This window comes from Canis lupus, chromosome 8, assembly GCF_011100685.1.
Source record: "Canis lupus familiaris isolate Mischka breed German Shepherd chromosome 8, alternate assembly UU_Cfam_GSD_1.0, whole genome shotgun sequence".
NCBI classification, from domain to species: domain Eukaryota; kingdom Metazoa; phylum Chordata; class Mammalia; order Carnivora; family Canidae; genus Canis; species Canis lupus.
The window spans coordinates 27,667,603-27,689,809 of record NC_049229.1 but is presented as its reverse complement, the minus strand read 5'-3'; the positions used below and the strand labels follow the sequence as shown (position 1 = coordinate 27,689,809).

Sequence of the window (22,207 nt, the reverse complement as noted above, 5' to 3'; positions counted from 1 at the left end):
CCAATCCAATGCCCTACCTTAACCTGGCCAAATGGAAGGGCATGTGGCATAGGCCTGGTCAATTGTCATACCCTATCCCTCTGGCCCAAGTGATTAATTTCAAAGATTAGCACGTCACTCAAGCCAGTCCAATCACAGTCCTTTTCTGAGGCTTCTATATACTGAGTCAGGGACGGAGGAGCCTTACTTTCCTCTGGGCTTGTTGCAGCTAGAATAATAAAAGCCAGGAAGTGTTTATGTCTGTGCCTCTTCCTCCTACCACTACATAAATAGAAGAGAATAAGGCAACCCACAGAAATACAAAACTGAGAAATGGAGAGAGAATTCTGAGAACAGTATTTGAGACTCGCCATGAGTGAGTCCCACTGCCCCATCCTGCCTTTTGAGTTACTGGAGTCAATAAACCTCCCCTCCTTTTTTGCTTTAGCCAGTTTGTATCAGCCACTTTCAACTGAGAAGTCCTCACTTATAAAAGCACATGCGTTGGGGCTCCCTGGGTGGCTCAGCGGTTTGGCGCCTGCCTTTGACCCAGGGTGCGATCCCGGAGTCCCAGGATTGAGTCCCACGTCGGGCTCCCTGCATGGAACCTGCTTCTCCTTCCTCCTGTGTCTCTGCCTCTCTCTCTCTTTCTATGTCTATCATAGATAAATAAATAAATCTTTTAAAAAATAAATAAAATGAAATAAAAGCACATACGTTAACACATGTGAACATTTGTATTTGAAGACATTCTCATTCATTTTAGATATTGTCTCTAGAATACTATACTTAGAAGGCTGCATGCTGATGCCAAAGAAACAAATGGAAAGCAGTTTCGATACAATGAAGCAGAAAACATATGATATTTAATATAATGCTGTTTACCCATTCGCTGATTGTGTAGGCTGTATGAGCTTATTGAGCTATAGGCTGGACAGGGAGGTTCTGAAATCAAACTTCTGTCAATAATCAATTTTATTTGTCTTGAAAGGCAAGAAATCTCTGAAGACATATACATCTTGTTTTGACCTGTTCTCTACGTCAGATTTCTCAAACTGTTTCCAAACTTAATAGTTTTGAGACTTTCCATTCTAAACATGCTCCTGATGATTCACAGTGTACATTATTATATCAGTGTACTGATTCATTCTGCAGCAATTTATTTAATCTAGAATTTTCTAAACTTATTTGACTTCAGAAACTATTTTTAAAAATTTTTCTAATTTTTCCAGTTTTATTAAAATATTGACATATAACATATATAAGTTAAGGATGTACAAAGTAATGATTGGAGACATGTATATATTGTGAAATGATTACCGCAATAAGGTTTATTAGCACCTCCATCCTCTCACATAATTACCTTTTCTGTATGTGTGTGGAGATAATTTTTAAAAATTACACTCTTAACTTTCAAGTATATAATATTGTATTGTAAATTATAGTCACCAAGCTGTATATTAGATCCCTAGAACTTCTTCTAATAGCTGGAAATTTGTACCCTTTGACCAACATCTACCATTTCCCCCAATCTCTCGCCCCTGACAACCACCATCCTATTCTCTCTCTGGGTTCTGCTTTTTTTGGATTCCACATATAAGTGAGAACATACAGTATGTGCCTTTCTTTGATTTATTTCACTGCATATAATGCCCTTGAAATCCATTCATGTTGTTGCAAAAGGCAGAATTTCCCTTTTTATGACTGAATAATATTCCTCTGTGTGTGTGTGTGTGTGTGTGTGTGTGTGTACCACATTTTCTTTATCCATTCATTTGTCAATGCACACTTAAGTTGTAGAAATTATTTTTTAGCACCAGATGTATTTGGGAAACACTAGACAATAATCAGCTATTAAGTCAGTAAAAATGTAAACATTCTTAATTTCTGAAGTGTGCAGAGTAGACTATTCTAAAACTCCAACCTGTGGTTAATGTTCCAAATAAGACTATCCTTATATCTTATGTTAATTATTAAAATTAGTATTAAAAGTTAAATTTATGTTATTCTTTAACTGTTAAAGTCAAAGATAGAGGTAAAGGCAATTAATGTAAGTTTTGTAGTGTTTATATACATGTGTTCGATATATATTGCTTCCCCTTATATTGTAAATAAATGAAAAAATTAGTTTAGATATCAGTAATACTAATATAATATAACTAGAAATAACTGCTTTGATCTACTTTTGACTATTTTTAGGCATTGTGTACATGATGCCAAATGACTTATTTGAATTTGTCATTAAATTGTGGTAGATAGAAATAGGTTGTTTTTAAGGTACTTATTTTTTTTTAAGATTTATTTATTTATTCATGAGAGACACAGAGAGAGAGAGAGAGAAAGACCGAGACATAGGCAGAGAGAGAAGCAGGCTCCCCACAGAGAGCCTATGCAGGACTCCATCCTGGATCCCAAGATCACGCTGTGAGCTGAAGGCAGACGCTCAACCACTGAGGCACCCAGGCATCCCTAAGGTACTTATGATAAAGCAAAAAGGATAGTTTAACTAAAAGGTTAAAACTCTAAAGGTGATCCTGTAACAGCATATCACAACAACTTATGAAAGTTAAAAGAACAGTATTTTGCCTGTTACGTTCCAAGCTTTGCTAATATTTTCAAAATGACATTTAGAGTCAATTTGTACCTTGGGAGAAGAATTATCTATAAAATGGCCCCCCAGCAGTGTACGTAGATTATTAGAGATGATCTAGGTTTTGTCATCAGCATGTCTAATTTATTCCAGAAGACATCTCAAGGCCAAAATGCTTCCCTGGAGTGTTCTCACAGCAGTTTTATCCCAACCCTAAACTGGGCCCTTGTCTTAAACTGAGCCTATCTCAGACTGAGATTACTCAAAAAATTCCAAGCAGAATGCACAGAATACACTTGACACATCATCAGGGAAATCATCACAATTTCACTTCACTTTTGGTTAGCCCTGGCTTTGCCATCTTTTAACTTTTATGGCTTATGGTGAAACATTTTGGCCTTGGATCCAGCCATAGTCCCATCTGCCTAAGTTACCTCTTCTTTCTTGACTTACATGGCCTTCCAGTTTCCCCACAGAGCCCTGTGTCTATCAGCCCTCTATCAGCCCTCCAGCATTTTCTTAAACTTGACCTTCAAATCAACTAAGCCATTCTCAACAGCCTTGCAGTAGATCAGTCTGCCAGCAGGAAGCTGAATGCTGCTCCCCGTTCCACCAGCATCACTCTTACACCAGCGGCACCCCCACACCAGCTGGGTTTAATTAGAGACACTTTTTTTCCCTTGACTATAGAAAGAAAGTTTTCTTCATTTTGACTAACTCATTTTAAGCTGAAAAAGCAAGAAAACTTGTCTTGAGTTTCTAGTCATGAATAAATAAGCACCACTGACTTTTCTCTCTTCCTCAAAATGCCTGTCTAGAGACTCATCTCCTCATGGTCTCAACTCCCACCAGCACTTGAATGTCTAAAACAGATCCAGACATTTCAGTCCCATTCCCTTTCACAATGTGTTCCCAAACTCTCTTCTATCTTCTGTCCACCCCTCCCTTAGCTCCCATCTCTTGAGTTCCAACACTAAGCACCCCCCACTGTATTATAATTGCATATGTTAGAATCTTTCATTGGACCCTACTAACTCAAAGTCATAGATTATTTCTTATATACCTTTGTTTGCTCCATTAGTGCTCTTAGTAGCTGTTTGGAAAGGTTTAATGAAAAAAAGAGTCCGTAAAAAGATTAATGATTAGCAAATATCCCAATATTTTAAGTTTCTCATGTTAGCCTGATAATAGTGAAATCTGAAAGCTTTCTCTTTTTCCTTTTGTTAAAAATTTACTGAGCACTTACTACATGCCAGGACTACTCTAAGCCATTTCCTGGCACTTCTCATTTTATCTTCATAATCTTCCTATGAGAAAACTAGGACATAGAAAAATCATAAAGTCATACCAGTTGTAAGACTCCAGAGCTTACATATTGAACTGCTACTCCGTCTTACTGTCTGATAATCACAGGAAATACATGACCTAGAAAGCACCATTTTATGGTCCTATAGATTATAATGGCATAACAAATAAACTGAGTTCCATTAGTTCTCATGCATGAAAATTACTGAAAAATTAAGTAATTTGTCCCCTAAGTTTTCTTGTGACAAAATAAATTTAAAGAGGAAAATATAAGGCAGAAGGAAGGGAAAGACAAGTATGTTGAGGACACCATAGACGGGATCCTTGGAGGCATATGCCATAGGACTGATTACCTTGGGAGGGGTCCTTGGGAGGGGTCCTTGGGAGGGGTCCAGCCTGCCTCCTTGTCAGAACCAGTCAAACAGCAGACAGGCAATGGGGTTCTCTCAGCTCAGCCACTGATTCATTGTTGTCTTGTAACAAAACCATCATCTTAAAATTTATAGACAGAAATGACATAAATATTAGGTTGACGTTTTTTGGTATTTTCAGCATCTTTATTTCTGCAGATATAAAACATTTCTAAGTCTATCTTGAACACAAAAATATGTTGAAACCCATAAGCAGGTATCTGTTTCCTTTCCGTTTTTTTCTTGGACCTTTTGCTGAGGTGGTTAAAAGAAAATATGTACATTCCTTTTCAAGAATATATGCCTGGCCGCCTTTTCCATAGATATAAAAAGGAATATATGAATTGGAAAAGCCAATTGTTTACGAATGGGTTTAAGCACTGCCAAATAAAATTTGTTTTTCATAAGCCTTGCATAGAAACAGAACTGTGTGTTTTATACTAATAGCTCTGCTCAAAGAAGAAACTGTTCCTTAAAGAATTAGCTTTGGAAGTAGAATGCTAAACATTGTTCTTTGGTGTGGGAATAGTCACCTTCTGTCATTAGCCAGTACACATAGATGGTGAATTCTCATCTGCTGATTTATTCATGTGAAGCTGACTTTCCAGCCAGATAGCATCAATTCAGCTTTATTGAGATTTTTGTTCATCTTCTCTTTACTCTCATTTTGCCTGCAGCTTGCATTTTAAGAAGCAACTGTTTAACACCAAATACTACTCTCTCCCATGCTCCAGCAAAAAGCCTGGGAGAAGGCCATGTTGCTCTGACCTATGCTGTACATCAGCCTGAGACATTATCTAATCTCTGAAAAAGCAGGTTGCAGAGGGAAGTGAATGTGAATATGGGGGCTTTTATAGTTTCTACCTAAAGCAGGTCTTCTTAACAGGCCTTTTGATTTTGTAGGGAGCAAATGCTTGGAAGGTCAAATATATACAGGTTCAGTGATAATCACAACTCACCAAAAGCTAAAGGGAAAGAACTCTGTAATATAATCTATCATTTTTTATTGTCTATACTGTAATTTCTTTTCATCAGTAAAAATAACCAACAACTGATTATGTGTAATACATTACATAATGCCTGATATGCTGTGGTTGTTTGACATCACCCAGACACACCAATTCATGATAAAATTGATAACATGGTAAAATGGGGTTGCTTATGCTGTTGCATCCCCACTCCTACATCTATGAAATGGTATCCCAAGAGCATTAGTCACACAAAATCAAATGTATAAGTGGACTCCCATCCAATCTAATAAATCTTACATGATGCAGATAAATCTGTGGTGCTTTTAACAAGCAGTTGTTACTGATTTTATTGACCATCAATCATCTGTCCCAGACTTAGCAAGGAAATATGATAAAGAGCTTTCAACACACAATCAATATAGTGTGAAGAAGCTTGATGTTTACAGTCAACTCATGTTATCTGGCTACCTTCTGCCATTATGGAAGCAAATCTGCCATTAGTGGAACTAAAATATTGTTCAGTATTAAATAAAATTTTATCTGCTTTCTACTTTGAGAAACAAGAAATATGGAAATACAAAAATTTAGATAAGTATTGAATTTCCAGGCCAGCCTCAACAAGCATGATACCCAAGTGTGACTACCACTCTGTTACTTCAGAAATGGCACCTTTATGCTTAGACTGAGGATGTGAATTTCTGATTGCTCTGGTCACTGCACATAAAAATGTTGTGGAAAAATTTGAATTGATAGTGAGGTCCTATTATGTACATATAAAAAGTAATAGTAAATATTGGTGTTAATTGGCAAATCAACACAATATTTTACATTAATTTTAAAAACCATCAAACCCAAAAAGAAAATTCATGCTTCTAGCATTGATAACCTCTTTGATTCTTGATTTCCAAAGAGGCTACACCATCTTACACTCCTATCAGCAATATATGAAGGTTCTAATCTCTCCATATTTTTACCAACACTTGCTATTTTCTGTCTTTTTGTCTAGAGCCATCCTAATAGTTGCAAAGGGATGTCTCATATGGTTTTGTTTTGCAATTCTGTAATGACAAGTGATATTAAACATCTTCTCATGGACTTATTGACTGTTTTTGAATCTTACTTAGAGAAATGTCTATTCAAATCTTTTTGCTGCTTTTAGTTGGATTATTTCTCCTTTATTGTTGAGCTGTAAGAGATCTTTTATATATTCTGGACACTTATTCACTCATTTAAAATGGAAGGGACAGAGATGTGAACCTCTCTTCTCTTGGAAACACAGAAAATAAAAAGCAGACACATAGCTGAGTGTGAGGAAAAAGTTGTCAAGACAGGGCTACCAGGACCTACTGCTAATTTCCTGCCCAGTAACCTCTATCAGCCAATTCTGAAGCAGAGCTCAGATAAGTTCTACTAGAAGTGGCCCTGATGAATAGGAAACATTGGAAAAGTCCAAAAGTAGTAGGAGGAAATAAATTTGGTTGTCAATGTACCTGGATATGGTGGCTGTGCCTCCTCCTTGAGTTACACTTCTGCCAACTTTGGTGATAGAGTTCATCTCAGTATAATAAAGTTCCCGTGGTGCTATGATTTCTGTTACTTACAGATTACAATTGTGGTATTTTTTTAAAAATCACTTCAGGGTGTCAAAATGGTGCATTCTTCCCCTGTACTTGAGCGTTACAAATTGATAGAATTGGGACACTGGATATTTGAGATCACTTGCCAACCCCCTCCAAAATCAAAGGAATAAATTCCAGAATATTTTCATAAATTATCATAATCACACAGTGTGTATTACCAAAAAAAAAAAACCCATTGATTTCTTAGAACTTGTATTAAAAATTCTGGACATCTAAGGACCCATTTTCAGTTGCTTCTATGTGTGTGTATGTGTGTATGTGTGTGCTCAGTGAAGCTCAATTAAAACACCTATTCTCTTTTGGGGGCTCTCTTCTCTCAGACACTGATAATCACAGTTTTTTTCTATACTCCATGACCACAACTATCAAAGTTTACTTAAACCTATTGTTTTCTCTTTAAGGAGTAATTACATGGTCTGTACTATTGAGTTAATGTTCCTTCATTTTAAATATTATTTTTTTAACATTGGCTCTCTATAGATAGTGCCTTTGCTCAAAGGATCCATCTAATGCAGGAGTTTCAGCATAAAAACTGGACAGGAAAGAATTTGTAGAAAATAGGCTTTGCTTTTTCCCTCACACAGGGAGAACTGCTGCATTGCATCATGGCTATCCCCTTTGGTTCTCTGATTAACTCCAGCCCTAGCCAGAGCGCAAAAGAAGTTTATAGGATGAAGCAAAAGAGAGTCTCTGGTTGCTTCTCTCCCCCTTCCGGTATACTACTTGCCAACTCTGCTTGCACCTTACTGACCACCAGCACTCTCTACTCTTCCCCTCCCCTCCCACAGCGATCCCCTGTGAATCTTCTGGTTTCTGCCTGCCTGTCTGCAAGCCCAGCTTTGGCCCTAAATACGGGCCTTTGTTTGGTTATCTCCACACCTTGCTCTGATCCCTGTATGTCCAGTCTGTTCATCCAGCCCCAGAACCTTGACCAGCAACTCCCAAGAGAGCCTCTCTGTCCAGCCCAACTGGCTTGTGCACCCTCTGCCTCCAGCCTGACACTGGCTATTCCGGTGCTGGCTTCCTTCCCAGAGAAGGACCCAGTGATGACAGCTCCTCAAATCATACTTCGTGGGTAGCAGCTTCAGAGTTGGCATGGGTCCCAACAATAGATTACTGTAATGTACTTGGCCCATCACCTGTAATGGTAAAATAAGATTATAACATATACATCTGGGTTGTATAAAAATGCACTCACATAACTCTTTTCGTTTGAAACATGTCATAAAATGATTTAGCCAAATACAAACACAGAATCCGTTGACATACAACCACCACTGAAATGAGACATTTAGTTGAATCTGGAAGTTCTGCTTATGCTGAAGGCAGAAAGTAAAGAATAATTTATAAATTTCATCTGCAAAACACGGAAGGAATGAATTATTTACTAGAATATTATTACCCTATTTGGAGGCTAGCCAGAGACTGGTCAATTACTATCTTCTGAGTGGAGCCAAATAGTTCAATTATATCGTAGTCTTACCTCCATAGGTCTATTTACTAACATGAAAGTAATGTCATCAATTTACCATTTATATGTGATTTAATTTGCATGTTGTTATGACTTTTAGATTATGGTCAATTATTAAATGTTCTAAAACTATATGTACAAAAGGTTATTATTGTGAGCTACAGCCCTCAAACACTAACCCAGTGTTTTTAGAGAAATTATTTAATTAGTATATATATACCTGAGGAGATTGGTATAAAAATTACATAAATATGAGATTTGAAAATTAATTTCATTTTGTATTTGTTCATATCTCCTGATTTTCTTCAGGGATTAAATCATATTTATCAGTGTACACAAAACCCACTACATTCCTTCCTGTCCTTCTGTTCTTTAATCTTCCCAGCCATGTTAAGGAATTTTGATGGTCTGTATTCAGAGCTCCACCCTCACGAAACTACCACAAGGCCCAGTGTGGGCTGAGTGACACCTTCCCTGTTGCTGATTCAAGTTCAGGATACTGGTGGTGTAGCATAGACACTGGCTGTTTAGCTGGTCCTGCGCTCCAGGTGTTTTCAGCTGCTCAACTGGGGAAATTCACACAGAAAGGGAGATTTCCAGTTTGACCACAGAGACAAAGCACTTTTATGTGCCCAGACAGAGAACTGGATAATGGTTACACAGATAATGGTGTGTGACCATGTCAATTCCCAAGCACCTCTAAGAAGAAATTGTTCTCATAAGTATTAAAATCAAGGTCCTGGAACAGCTGGTGCTAGAACAGGATTTGCTGTGTGAACCATGCTGCGGGATGTGATTTCATATCAGTGTCTTTTTCACCATGAACTATTTCTTTGATTTGATAGCAAGGATCATTAGAATTGCATTAGGAAGAGAACTTTGTGCCTATTGAAGCTGAGACTGAGGGCCAGAACTTAAGTCTGACAATTCATGAACACCTCACCTCCAAGCTTAAAACACCCTATGGAGGCTCTCATGTATCCTACAGGAAACATGGGACTCCTTCCTCCCTGCTCCTAAAAGTAGTCGATCATGCATGTCACTGTGAGGTGGCCACATCAGTTGCCTTGCTGACTAAGGGCAAATGATGACAAGCATTTTAACTATATATAAGCTAGGAGAATCGAAGATGCACAGCAAGAATTCAGGTAACAGACAACAAAATAGTCAAGAGAAGTAGGAAATAGGATATGCATGGCAGAAATGTAAAAACAAGTCTCTGGTTATGCCTTTTTATAGCAAGTGCTAAAATGAGAATTAGAGCCAAAGATCTAGGGCCTGGATGAAGAGGCCTTTTTGTGATAAAGCTACCGTGTGTGGGGGCTGCCTGCATGGTATTATGCAGCTCGCTAGTATGAAGCCCAAAGAGCTGAGATCTGTTCCTGGGTCCAGTATTATCCAGACAACACAATATAGGGCGGGGAACTTGGGCCGAAACAGACTGCCTATGTTTAACCCCTGGCTTTTCCACTGCTTAGCTGTGTGAACTTGGGTAAGTTATTTAACCTCTCTGTGCCTCTGTTTTCTCATCTGTAAAATGGAGATAATAATCAGTCCATATAGAGTTGTTGAATCACTATATACCTGGAACCAATGTCACACTGTATATTAATTATGCTGGAATATAAATTTTTTTAAATCAGGCCAAACTCCAAGGATTGTTATGAGGATAACAGGTATGGTAGATACAAAGCCATTGAAACACAGCCTGGACAGAATAAGTACATGATTAATATGAGCTATTTTACCTATGAAATGGGACTTTAAATTCATATAGATATAATTTATATTATAAAAATATAATTTATATTCTTATATTATGTTATATTATATTTTATATATGATTTATTATAAGGAATTGGCTCATGCAGTTGGAGGCTGAGAAGTCCCATGATCTATCATCTGCAAGCTGGAGACCAAGGCAAACTAGTGGTGTAGTTTAGTCTGAGTCTGAAGGCCTGAGGACCAGGGAAGCTGATGGTGTAGTTCCCAACTCGAGGGCAGGAGAAGACTAATGTCCCAGGTAAACGATCAGTTTTATAAAGAACAAATTCTTTCTTCTTCCACTTTTTGTTCTTTCAGGCCCTCAATAAATTGGATGTTGCCTGTGCACACTGAGAAGGGCAATCTGCTTTACTCAGTTTACTATTTCAAATGCTACCAATTCAAATCTTCACAGACACATTCAGAAATAATGGGTAGCCAAATATCTGGGCAGCCCGTGATCCGGTTAAGTCGACACATAAAATTAACCACCACATTGGTTTAGTCAAAAGTTGGCCAAGAGCAATGAGAAATTCAGATGGATCAGATTCCTCTCCCAAACATCTTGAGAGTTAAGGCAGCTCAGCCATCAGCATTTGCTCTTTGTTCTTGCCCAGGGTCTGCTCAAGGCCTTCCTGACTCACACTACTGAGTATTTACAAGGAATTTGGGCAGTGACTTCAAGGAGGGCAGCAAAAATGGAAAAAAAAGATTGACAGGCAACACGTTGCTTCTGAATGCAGCCCCAAATGGGCACGTGTTCCTAAAAACTTTATGTAAGCCAAATTATATTTTAAAGGTATGAAGACATTTTCAATATAAAGAAATGGTATATATTTTTCAAACATAAATATCTATCGTAAAGCCATGATTCCTAGATTCCAGGACTCCAACAAGTTAAGAATAGCCTCTTAAATTGTTTTCTAGAAAAAAACAAAAACAAAAAACAGAAAGAAAAATAATTTTCAAAAGAATTGTAAGGTACATCTCCATATCAGAAACATTAACATGGAATAAGAGTGGGGTAGGGGTCCATCAAGAAATTGAGAATACTGGTGGCCACATCTAATAAAAAAAAGGCAGGAGACACAGAGCTAGGGGCCTCTGTTTTGATCCTGTATCTCCCTCTTGGGCAGCCCACTTGAGTCCCCTGGACCTCCAGCTTCTTGTGTATAGGATAAGGGTGTAGGATTAGATGAGAGCTAAGGTCCCTGTCAGGGGCGAATTTAATTGGGATCTAGATTTATTGATGTTTCTCTGGCTCGGTTCCTGAGAAGAGTTTCTTGGATAAAACTGTCTGCTACCTGCTGTTTGTGCCTTTGTGAAGAGACACTTTAGTTTTCCTTCTATTTCAAGTTTCTCAGTTGGAATTTCAACATTTGAAAATCAAAAGAAGTTGGACCAGCTAGCAGCAACATCTTCCATCCTCCTCATTTTACCCTGGCCGTGACAGTACACTACAGCTCCAAAGCAGGGTAGAAGGAGCTGACAGCTCAGGTACAATGCACACAGGCAGCTAAGTGGGGAGAGGAAAGCCCATACTGCCCAGCATTGGACTCTGCTTCTCCATCCCAGGTGGAACAACCCACTGTGGACCTGTAATGACCTTTGTCTACATAGGATACTCACTATCATTTCCTTGCAGAGGAAGAAAAGCATGGGGGAGGGGGAGGTGGTCAAGAAGGAATAAACAAGCTGTTTTTGACTATTTACTTCCTGAAATGAGAAGTAAGATTTAAGTTGAAAGAGGTCAAAGGTAGAAACAAAATGGGTAAATACAATTATGCCCCCATCATGGGGATTTTGAAGATTAAGTGTTGAAATGAACCTGGCCTTAAACTCCCTTATCTCAAAGGAAGAGCCATTTAGGTGCTAAATTTCCAAGGGGAATAAGGTATGTGCCAAATTCCTTCTATTTCAAGTGATTATTACTTATGCAGAAAAAGTAGATATTTGGTTTTTTGTTATTTGCTGTGATTCAGTGGTATGCTGGTAAATATGCAAATCCTTGATTTGCAGCTTTTACCATGGCTGACTTCCAGCTACCCTGACATGAGAGCACTGATCCTGAGCAGAGAGTCAGAACAAACCAGCTCTAGGACACCACCTACTTATTGTGAGTTCTTTTGCTTTATGTCAGACTGGATGAAGTGCCAGACTGCAAGTCTTCTAAAATTATTTAAGCCTGCAGCTGGAAAAAAAAAGTTACAGAAATTTTTAGTGTAGAAATCATTATTAATGTACAGCTCAGTGAGTTTTCACAAACTGATCACACCTATATAATTAGCAAAAATCAAGAAACAAAATATTATCAGTCCCCCAGGAGCCCTCTCCTTGCTGCCTTTCAGCCAACAGCACAACCCATCCCTATCCAGGGTAACCAGTACCCTGTCTTATAACAGCATGTTAATTTTGTCTGGTTTTGTGTTTCACATGAAAGTACTCAGCATGCACTGCAGCATGGCATCTTTTGCTCATCTTTATTTTCATTGGATTCATTCACCTTGATGTATCTAATTTTAGATCATTCCTTCTTTATAGTATTTTATTTTAGGAATATTCCACAATTTATCCATTCTACCATTGATGGGCATTTGGGCAGTTTCCAGGTTTTGGCTATTATGAGAGGTGCATCTTAAACACTATAGAACATATCTTTTGATGCACAAATGTAAGCAGTTCTGCCGGTTATACCTCCAGGAGGGAGGTAGCTGGGTCATGGAGTATGCATAATATCAGCCTTAGTACATGCCACCAGTGTTACCAAAAGGTGGTGTCACATTACCTCGGTAGTACTCCTCATTGCCACCAACATTTGCTATTAACTGTTTTCATTTTAGCTCTCCTGGTAGGTATATAGCAGTGCCACAGTGCTGTGGTCACTAGTGGTATTGAGCACGTTTTCATATATTTTCTGGTCCCTTGAATATCCTCTTTCATGTGGAGTCTAAGTAATTTGCCTACTTTTTCATTGAATTGTCTGCCTTTTTTTTCTTTTTTTTAAAGATTTTATTTATTTATTCATGAAAGACACAGAATGAGAGAGTCAGAGAGACATGCAGAGGGAGAAGTAGGCTCCATGCAGGGAGCCCGATGTGGGACTTGATCCCATAACTCTAGGATCACGCCCTGAGCCAAAGGCAGATGCCCAACCACTGAGCCACCCAGGCATCCCGTTGTCTGCCTTTTTCTTACTTACATGCATTTTAAGTCTCTCTCTCTCTCTCTCTCTCTCTTTTTTTTACCTACGAATACTAGAGAAAAAGGAAAGAAAAGGCCTCAATTCTGAGATAAGCTGCTTTTCCTTGTGGGCCAAAGATATTAATTAGAAAAGATTTGTCTCCCTGTTTTCTTGTGTAATTTTTTCTCAATGTAGAGTTTCTCCTACACTGTACATTGCTCTTTATCAAGCCTCTATCAGATTTTGTGCTTATTTCATAAAAATATTGATGAATATTTCACTTAGAATATAATATTTCACTTAGAAATATTATAAAGCAGTTTGGGGAGAAGGGTTTTTTTAAAGAACAAATAGTACAAATGCAAATGCATTTTCAAAACTGAACAATTCTTTCTTAAATGAAAGTAAGAGCTATTCAAATAGTCTGTAAGAAAAAAATAAATTGAAGCCTCAATTACCTCAAAAAAAGTAATTTTGATTTCTTATTAAATATGAATTTTTAAAAGTTTTCAGAGGTAAGGCTTCATTTTCCTTTCTGTTATCTCAAGAGAAAAACCTATTGCTTATCTATAAGTCCTTTTTTAAAAAACCATGTTCACTAAAAATTGAATTCCTCCTATGTATTGTGTGAGCTGTCTTATTTTTTTAAATCCTTATTTAGATAAGGGAGTGCAACCTATTCATACAAAACTGATTCTATGGCAAGAATATAGAAAAATGTTAAAAAAAATAGTTGACTATTTCAGAGATTAAAGAACTTTCCTTGGATAACTGAATGTGGGTCAAACATACCAAACAGTTTCTTTATAGAAGCCTAATTGCTTTACCTTCATTATTCTTTCTAGGTAACAAAATAGAATAAAATATTAAGGCTACCGTTTCAGGAGAATTAAGTCTCCCTATGAAGAAAGAGAAAGAAATTTCCTGAAATGTTTCAGAAAAGATTGGGGATATTTTCAGAACCACCTGAAGGCCCAGGCATATTGCCTCAAAGACTAGGCCTGAGTGGTCCTGCCATGTGTGCCTTTTCACTACACATGGTATGGGCAGCCCAGAGCAAAACTGGGAAGAAGGAAAATTTTTTCCTTTTGTGCGTTCTGCTTCTCTTGCCCCTATGCTGTCCCTTCGTGGTACTTCCTTACATTACTGAGACTAGGATTGGCAAATATAAAGCATCTTGCCACTCCTCTATTCTGCCCCATGGCAACCATTATTGTCAATCATGACACTTTTCCTGTAAGTCCAGGTGTAACCCAAATGCAGCTCAGAATTCTTATCACAGCATGCTGAGAGACCAATACCAATCTATCAGAATTGTCATTTAAGATGGTATCTACTTGGGGCACCGGTGTGGCTTAGTCAGTTAAGTGACCCACTCTTGGTTTTGGCTCAGGTCATAATCTCAGAGTGGTGAGTTCAAGCCCCTCGTGGGGCTCTGTGCTGAGTGTGGTGTCACTTGAAATTCTCTCCCTCTCCCTCCCCCCTCTGCTACTCCCTCACTTGCATGCACACATACACGCACACACACACACTCTCTCTCTCTCACTCTCTCAAATAAATAAATAAAATCTTTTAAAAAATTTTTAAAAGATGGTATCTACTTGCCTTCACTTTCTTAGGCAATATGACTCTTAATCCATCTTCTGCCATAGCCCTAAAATGTAAATGTATTACTTTTCCCAAAATTATTTATATTATCTTATATGATGGTTCTTATTGTCTGAATCTCTGATTCATCATTTTTTATCCTGGTTCTGGACATCTTTCATCTCAACCAAAAATAAATAAATAAATGAACCAAAAAAAAACAAAAAAAAACAAAAAAAAAATCCTAGGATTATAAGTCAAATGCCTATAGGAACCAGATGATACAAGCAAGGTTTTCATAGTTAGTCCAGGACAGCAATAGTTTTCACCTTCAGAAAGAAATACACTTTCCCTTTTTTCAAGTAACATGTGGCCCATGGTCTACCTTTCGTTTATCCACTTGTGAAAAAGGCATACAGGTTAATCTCATTATTCAAGGTATTTATGTTGTATAAAGTCACCAAAAACATTGATTTAGTGAATATTGAGCCATTGCTCCTATGGAAATTTAGGGCTAGGTTCTTGTGAGTTCTGGTCATATTTTTGACAAGTGATCAATATATAATCTTGTCTTTTGTGCTTTTCTATTTATAAATTATTTGTTTAGTACATAGTGTTAATTGATTATCATTGAACTCATGGCCAACAGCACTACAACTCACACCTGAACAAAGCTTATCTAACACATGCATTTTCTCCATAAGGCACATCAGAGCCTTCTTGCACTTAGGAACATCAGACAGCATTTAAACACTACACTTGGAGGTCATTTTAAATAGCAAGATTACCAACAAAGCACAGAAATGCAAAAACCAGAGCGCTAAATAAATATACATGAAAAGGACAGTTGTTTACAGTATGAGAGTTGACACAAGAAGGCAGAGCATCTACCTCAGCTAGGATGTGTGCATTGGACAACTCAGACTTTTTCACTGCTCTGTCCATAAGTGACCGTGAAAGCCCTATGATTTTTTATTTTAAGGTTACAAATAAATTTTAGGAAATAGGCAAATTTACTGATACGGAATCTGAATAATAAAGATCAATTGTATTGTTGCACCATGAGGAAAATAATAGTGTGAACACAAAGACAAATGGTGTCTGAGTTTGGTCTCAATGATAACAGAGAAAATGGGAGTCATGAGGCTGGCAAACTAAGGAAGGCGCAGTTACAGTCAGATATCACCCAGGAGAAATTTGGAGCCAGAGTTGGCAGATCTTCCAAGAGAAGCCCGCCATCTGGATCATTTTAATGTGAATTCTCCTGGTTTTAGATGTTGATTTAAATTAAAAACAACAGCACCATAGAACAGACTAAATATATCTCCTTACCTTGCCTGACTTGCCTGAGGGCCTCAGGTTTACAAGTTGTCCCTGTAGCCTAGAGCGGAGTTTCTCAGTCTCAGCACTATTGACATTTTGGGCTAGGTAATTCTTTGTTGGAAGGTGGATGTCTTATGCACTGTAGGACAATTATAGCATCTTTGGCCCCCGCTGGCCAGAAGCCAGTAGTGCATCTAACTCACCACCTACCCCCAAGCTGTGACAACCAAAAATGCCTCCAGATATTGCCAAATCACCCCTAGTTGAGAACCCACTGGTCTAGACCAAGACAGATGAACCACATAAAGGCATCTATGACTCAACTTTTCTCTGTTCCTAAAACTGCCACTCTCCTGATTATCCAGGCCTAAATCCTCCAAATACTCAGATATTTCCCTTTCTCATTCATATGTATTCTACTTCTAAACCTACCAGTTCTTACCTTCAACTACCCCTTTATTCTTACTAAAATCCTTATCTCAGTCCCCTATGTCCTCCCATCTAGCCTACCACAATAGTCTCCTAACTGGGCATTGTACACTAGTTTACCCTTTGTATATTCCATCAGGCCATCACTATGAATTAATACTTGAAGACACTGATTTTTTTTTATCATGTTGTTAACTTCATACCATTTTAGCCCTCATTTAAAAATGTTAGACAGTGCTTCTTTTATCAGAGATCATTGCTAAGCACCCAACAACTCCTGTAAGAGCTTATCAGAAGCATAGCAATAGAATAAACAGGTGTTCTAGAATGCCAGGAAGCCTGAATTAAGCCTTGGCTCCATCATAGCCTAGCTTCTTCTAATTCCTCCTCTTCTAATTCTACCCAACTTCCCGTTCTTCTGTTCTTCTCAACTCACAACCCACCCATGGTGGCAGAATGGTTACTGGCTAAGTTCTTGGGTTTTGAGATAAGCAAACTAAGGTTAAAATTCTCAAGAAGTTCTTTAACCTTTCTGAGCCTCATTTTTGTTATCTGCTAAGTGAGGATTAAAAATAATACATACAAGGTTGTTATGAGACTTAACTAATATTTTCCATGTAAGATACTAGGCCCATTTTAGGCACACAGGAAGCTCTTAATGAATGTCACATGGTATTTATTTTCATTGTACCTTCTTCTTGTGAGATCTTATTGATCCTACCACTTATGCTGCCTATTTGACATCTCACATACATTGACTTTATTCTGTGTACATGTGAGCATGCATGCACGTGCACACACATACACATAAACTCTATTTTATTTTTTTTAGTAGGCTTCACACCCAGTGTGGAGCCCAACACAGGGCTTGAAATCATAACCTTGAGATCAAGATCTGAGCTGATATCAATGCTTAACTGACTGATCCACCCAGGCATCCTAAAACTCTATTTTTTTTTAAGATTTTATTTATTTATTCATGAGCGACAGAGAGAGAGACAGAGAGAGAGAGGCAGAGACACAGGCAGAGGGAGAAGCAGGCTCCATGCAGGGAGCCTGATGCGGGTCTCGATCCTGGGTCTCCAGGATCAGGCCCTGGGCTGAAGGTGGCGCTAAACCATTGAGCCACCCGGCTGCCCTTTTTTTCTTTTTTTTTTTAAATAGAGTTGTACTTATTGGGGACCAGAACCCTGTGTTTCTTCTCCTTAATCCTCATGATCCTAGCATAGTGCTAAAAAGATAGCTGACACCCAGTAAATACTAGTTCAGCTCTCAGGGTGTGGTCTTAAGACCATCTGCTGGGAACTTGTTAAAAATGCAGATTCTTGAGTGTCAGTCCAGACTCATGCTTCAGAAATTCTGGGGGTGGGACCCAGCAATCTGTTTTAATAAGCCCTCTAGGTAATTTTGATTTACAGGGAATTTTGATTACCACTCAAACCTTAATTCATTTATTCAGCAGGTATTAAGTACCTACCATTATCAGTAACTTTTACAAATTTGGGATATAGCAATAAACAAGAATATCTCTGCTATCATTAGGCTTATATTGTGTTGGAAGAAACAGACATAACACAAACCCAAATAAATAGTATATTTTCAGATAAGGGCAGGTGCTAAGAATAAAATAAAATACTAAAATGAGATGGAAAGTAGTTGGAAGGAGGTGGTAAATAAGGAATGATTTGTACCTGTTTTGGGTTGGTTTCCAATGCCTTAAAATACTTTTTCTTCTTTTTTATTTTTTGAGATTTTATTTATTTGGAGAGAGAGAAAGTGCACATGAGCAGGAGGTGGGACAGAGGGAGAGGGAGAATCTTAAGCAGCCTCTATGCTGAGCACAGAGCCTGATACAGGGCTCAATCTCATGACCCTGAGATCATGACCTGAGCCAAAATCAGAGTCAGATGCTCAACTAACTGAACTACCCAGGTACCCCTCAAATACTTTTTAAATACATGTTTTTCCTATGGTTTATAACTGATACTTGTATAAGGGTTATTTCAATAAAAGTTATTCCATCATTAGCAAAGCTGGCATTTTATTGTTTTTTTTTTCAATGCAATTGCTAGCATATAAACAAAAATTGTGAGACGTGAAGAATCAAGAAAACATGACACATAGTCAAGACAGGAAGCCCTCTGTATAGCAGACACAAAGTGACCCAGATACTGACATCATCAGGGATTTCAAAATAAGTGTGATACACATACAAAAAGATTTAGTAGAAAAGTTGGATAACATATACAAACAGATGAGTAATTTCAGCAGAGAGAGGGAAACCATAAAAAGGAAACAATGTAAATATTGGAAGTAGAAAGCCCTATTATCATAAGTGAAGGATTTATTAATTGCGCTTTATAACAGACTGGACATAGCAGAAGAAATAATCCGTGAACTTGAAGAAGTTATCATCTGAACTAAAACACTAAGAAGAAAAATAAGGGAAAGCAAACAAACAAAAAGCCAAAACAGAGGCTCTGAAATTTGTGGAATTATATTATATGGCCTAACAAACATATTACTGGAGTCCCAGAATAGTGGAGAAGGGGAATGGTACAGAAGAAATATTTGGAGAGATGATGTCTGTGAATTATCCAAATTTGAAAAGTTGTTTCAACCTAAGGATTCAAAAAGGGTAACAGAAACCTAAGTAGGATAAATGATACTGAAACAACTGGCTACTGTATGCAAAGATGATAGATAGAGGGGATCCCTGGGTGGTGCAGCGGTTCAGCACCTGCCTTTGGCCCAGGCGCGATCCTGGAGACCCGGGATCGAATCCCACGTCGGGCTCCCAGTGCATGGAGCCTGCTTCTCCCTCTGCCTATGTCTCTGCCTCTCTCTCTCTCTCTCTCTGTGACTATCATAAATAAATAAAAAAAGATGATAGATAGATAGATAGATAGATAGATAGATAGATAGATAGATAATAAACACAATGCAAACCTCAAGTCTTATATCAATCTTTATATAAAAAATAGTTTAAATTATAGTCCTAGAAGGATACATTAGAATCATAAAGCTGCTAGAAGACATGGGAGAATATATGTTTCATTTGGAAAGAGTAAAAATTTCTTAGAAAGAACACAAAAAGTGTTAACCATAAAGGAAGAAATACATAAATTAACTTCATCAAAATTTTAAATTCTTATAAACCAAAAGGCACCAGGACACAGACTAGGAATAAATAAAATACGTGTCAAAGAATTTGAATATGGTATATATATTCCTGCAATAAAAAATAAATACTCCAATTTAAAAATGACAAGACTTGGGATGCCTGGGTGGCTCAGCGGCAGCATCCTGCCTTCAGCTCAGGACGTAATCCCGGGTCTGGGGATCCAGTCCTGCATCAGGCTCCCTGCGAGGAGCCTGCCTCTCCCTCTGCCTATGTCTCTGCCTTTCTCTGTATCTCTCATGAATAAATAAATAAAATCTTAAAAAAATAAAAATAAAAATGACAAGACTTGAGGAAGATACATATTTCCAGTTAGGGAAAGAATAAATCACAGTAATAAAAAGCAGGCATAACAAATACAGCAATGACATTGTAATAGCATTGTAATGGGACAGATGGTAGCTATACTTGTGGTGAACATGGTATAATGTACAAACTTGTCAAATCACTAAGTTGTATACCTGAAACTAATGTAATATTGTGTGCCAACTATACTCAAATAAAAATGACAGTACTTTTTAAAAAGATTTTATTTATTTATTCATGAGAGAGACAGAGAGACAGGCAGAGACATAGAGGGAGAAGCAGGCTCCCTGCAAGGAGCCCGACTGCAGGACTCGATCTCAGGACCCCAGAATCACAACTTGAGCTAAAGGCAGACATTCAACCACTAAGCCACCCAGGTGCCCCAAAAATGACAATACTTGAGCAGACACTTTACAAAAGAAATAGGAATGGCAATTAAGCACATGAAAAGATACTCAACATCATTAATCAAGTAAATGTGAATTAAAACTACAATAAGACACTATTTTATATTATACATTAAATTTTATATCATCTTTATATAATTTTTAATTTAATTTTAAAAGATGACATTATGAAATATCAGCAACAATATGAAGCTGCTAGAACTTTCATCCACTGCTGGTGGAGGAATAAAATGATTTTTGGAAAACTGGTGATTTCTTATAAACATTTATGTATGCTATGAATCAGCAATACTACTCTTGGATATTTACCCAAATGGATATGTCCAGTAAAAGTTGTATGAGAATGTTCATGGTAGTCATATTCATAATAGCTTAAACCTGTAAACAACCGAAATGCCTATAAATAGGACCATGGATAGACAAATTGTGGAATAGCTACATAATGGAATGCTACTCCATGGTACAAAGGAATGAACTTGTGATACATATGAATGAATCTCAGAAACTTTATGTTGAATAAAAGCATACATGCTGTATGGTTCTATAAAAATATGATATAGGCAGAGAATGCTATGATGTGACTACTGAGGGAGTAAAGAAATTAACTAGATAGTAACAGGAAGATGAGCCAGTATAAGACTTCAAAGGGTAGTCTAAGGGAGTGAGAATAACCAAACAAAATGATATTTAGATTCTTGATAGATAATATGATGAAAATGTTTCTGAAATATTATCTTCACAACCAAGTGCAATTTGATTTACAGAAGAAAGAAACAAAAAGGTAGAAAACCCATTACAAATTTAGATGTGTTATAAGCAGAAGGAGGTGATTCATTGTGCTCCCAATTTGAATATTGGTGAACAATTAAAATTAATTGTTGAAAAATACATTTTGTGGGGGTACCTGGGTGTCTCAGTCAGTTAAGGATCCACTCATGGTTTTGGCTTAGGTTATGATCTCATGGGTCATGATTTAGCCCACATGTGACTCCATGCTCCTCGGGGAGTCTGATTGAAGATTCTTTCTTCTTCGCCTCTCCCCACTCATGCTCTGTCTCTCTCTCTTTCTCTCTTGCTCTCTTTCTGGGATAAATAAATAAATCTTTTTTAAAAAAAAGAAAAATATATCGTGTGTATCTTTAACAGATAGCCTGTATTTTCTATTAATAATGAGGGCACCTGGGTAGCTGCAATTCTGTGCTATGCCACAATTGCTGTTTCTGTAGAAATTAATTCGAAAGTCATGTGGTAACCATGGTAACATGAGGCAAAGTTGTAGAATTGGTGTTTAGGGGAAATGAAAAATCTCTGCCCTTCCTCTGCTCTCTGATCTTCTATGTTCCACTGTTTTTCTCCTCAGAGGAATGAGCTGATTTCCCAAGAACCATCGTGGGGAGAAGGCAGGGATTTGTGCTGACATCGGACTGGTCTAGGCCTGGCCAACTAAGCCTCCTCTTCATCAGTTTCTTCCTTTATGGACATACTCTGACCTGCCCTAAGGAACTTGGGGAACTGTGTAGTCAACCCAAGGATTCCTGAATCCTTGTTTATTACTACAGTCTCTAAAAAATGCAAATGATCACAGAAAATTCTTTCTTATACTTGGAGAGCTAAGAATATAAGCTATTTAAGCTTCTGAATAAGCAATATTTTTCTTATTTTT

The 22,207-nt window shown here is 37.7% G+C and overlaps 1 protein-coding gene and 1 long non-coding RNA gene across 12 annotated transcripts in view; one reads left to right on the top strand and one right to left on the bottom strand.

The window, feature by feature from the left end:
* TRIM9 (tripartite motif containing 9) overlaps positions 1-22,207 on the top strand; it is a 108,324-nt gene that overhangs the window by 6,577 nt on the left and 79,540 nt on the right. The gene's annotated exons all lie outside the window — the stretch shown is intronic.
* Positions 1,752-16,932, bottom strand: LOC111097032. 2 transcript variants are annotated; one of them, XR_005363247.1, is made up of 3 exons: positions 16,231-16,932; positions 6,746-8,034; positions 1,752-4,366 (listed from the first exon to the last, which is right to left on the bottom strand). It is a non-coding gene; the product is annotated as an uncharacterized LOC111097032 (long non-coding RNA). The 2 variants fall into 2 exon arrangements; XR_005363246.1 differs by having other exon boundaries at positions 7,775-8,034.